Here is a 2500-nt window from a genome sequence, read left to right as displayed (position 1 = left end):
CTACTCTACTTTTTACAATACCACGTTCTTGTTTAAGTCGTCTGCATAGGATTTATCTCTGGAAATTTTAGATTTTGATAGTTGCAGCACCTCGACGGTTTTTCTCCGACTCAGTGCATTGGGACTTAGGAACGACAGAAGCCGTTCTATTCTTGTTCGCCTAAGATTATCCAGAGGTAATTATCATTGCTTTCTAGCACGGATTCTGACTTAGAGGCGTTCAGTCATAATCCAACAGATGGTAGCTTCGCACCATTGCTTTTTCAAGCAAGTGCAAATGCCAATTGTCTGAATCTGCGGTTCCTCTCGTACTGAGCAGAATTACTATTGCAACAACACTTCATCAGTAGGGTAAAACTAACCTGTCTCACGACGGTCTAAACCCAGCTCACGTTCCCTATTAGTGGGTGAACAATCCAACACTTGGTGAATTCTGCTTCACAATGATAGGAAGAGCCGACATCGAAGGATCAAAAAGCAACGTCGCTATGAACGCTTGGCTGCCACAAGCCAGTTATTACTTAAGACTTCACCGTTTCACACATACGTATCTGATAATACTCTCTTATTAAACATAATGTCATCATTTTACTTATATAATAGTAATAACTTTTGTGAAACATTTAAAAGTAGATGCAGATATTTGTCAGTGGATAGGCCATTTAGTAAGAAGAAAAATTGCCTGTAGAACCTTGGTGCTGGAAAGCCTCGTTCTCATGTTATTAACAGTTTAATGTTTTTGACAATAGAAACCGTCCAGTGTGTTTTGTATAGGACGGTTCTTACATGCATTTTTTGACAATTTTTTCTCAGTAACTACAACGTTTTAACGAAATCATAAAAAGCAAACTTATAAACAAAGGCATTTTAAGAAAAATGGCGGAATATTTTTGTGTGACTTTGGCTAGAACCAGACTTATGACGTCACAAAGTGCACGGTCAAACCTTCATAAATTCTAAAATTTCAAAAAATTTTAACTGCTGACGTCAGCATTTTTATAAAAAACGGACAAGAATTTCATGGTAGCAAATTTGGAGATCTATTACCATGCAAAATTTGGAGGTCAAAGGTCAACCGGAAGTACCTGTTTTGGGGCCTTACTTTTTTTGGTCTTTTTAAAAACAGGTAAATCGCTATAGCTTCTGAAATATTGAAGGTATTTCTTAAATCTTTGGCAGATATGTAAAACACTTCAGGCTAAAACCGGGTAGGAGCACAAATTCCCGATTTGTGGCTCTGCGGGGGGTCCAGAAGCCCTAAAATGTCAAACATTCAAGGCCAAATAAAATGCTGACGTCAGCGTTTTTTTGAAAAAAAATTCGTGTGAACCTTTGTCATGTCAAGATGGTTCATTGTGCCAAATATAAAGCCAATCCGACATGTCGTTCGGGATTTCCGATTTTTCCGATTTTTCCCTAATTTGGTGAAAACGCACGTATTGGCATGTTTAACATGCAATATTGGCCTTGCACAATTATTATTGAACGCAATATTTTACACAAATACTCACCACGTTAACCTCTCAACGCCTGGAGAAAATAATTGCCATTTGACTTTACGTTGCAGAATCATAGCGTTTCCAATTTCTCACAATTGCTGTTTTAACAAGGAAAAAGATGCGTTTTAGCATTTTTCGCGACCCATAACATCGTTTTATGATGTTGTTATCTCGTGGTACTTCATATTCACAGTTTTACATATGTATTCTTCAGGTCTACAAAAAATCTAAAACGTGTTAAAAAAACTAGAACTCAAACGAGGCTGTTCTTGTATCAAAATAAGCCGTTGAATTTCAATTTTCTGCTATTTCACGGAAATTTGACGTGCTGAAGTATTTCTTTTCAACGACATATTTTTGATGTTACAGTTCTTCTTTATTAAAACCGTTCTGTCACTAGGTACACGAAGAATAGATAAAACGAATTAAAAAAACAAGAACTCAAACGAGGCTGTTCTTGTATCAAAATAAGCCGTTGGATTTCAATTTTCTGCTATTTCACGGAAATTTGACGTGCTGAAGTATTTCTTTTCAACGACATATTTTGGATGTTACAGTTCTTCTTTATTAAAACCGTTCTGTCACTAGGCACACAAAGAATAGATAAAACGAGTTAAAAAAACTAGAACTCAAACGAGGCTGTTATTGTATCAAAACCGGCAGTTGAATTTCAATTTTCTGCTATTTTACGGAAATTTGATCTGCTGAAGTATTTCTTCTCAACGACATATTTTGGATGTTACAGTTCCTCTTTATTAAAACCCTTCTATCACTAGGTACACGAAGAACAGATAAAACGAATTAAAAAAACTAGAACTCAAACGAGGCTGTTCTTGTATCAAAATAAGCAGTTGAATTTCAGTTTTCTGCTATTTCACGGAAATTTGACATGCTGAATTATTTCCCGTCAACGACATTTTTTGTATGTTACAGTTCTTCTTTATTAAAACCGTTCCGTCACTAGGTACACGAAGAATAGATAAAACGAATTAAAAAAACAA

General features: G+C 35.9%; 1 pseudogene; it reads right to left on the bottom strand.

Moving 5' to 3' along the window:
• LOC130620290 (large subunit ribosomal RNA) overlaps nt 1-2500 on the bottom strand; it is a 7097-nt pseudogene that overhangs the window by 49 nt on the left and 4548 nt on the right.

This window comes from Hydractinia symbiolongicarpus, chromosome 1 (genome assembly GCF_029227915.1).
Source record: "Hydractinia symbiolongicarpus strain clone_291-10 chromosome 1, HSymV2.1, whole genome shotgun sequence".
Taxonomy (NCBI): Eukaryota; Metazoa; Cnidaria; class Hydrozoa; order Anthoathecata; family Hydractiniidae; genus Hydractinia; species Hydractinia symbiolongicarpus.
Note: the sequence above shows the minus strand (reverse complement) of the source record. Positions and strands in the feature narration are given on the sequence as shown.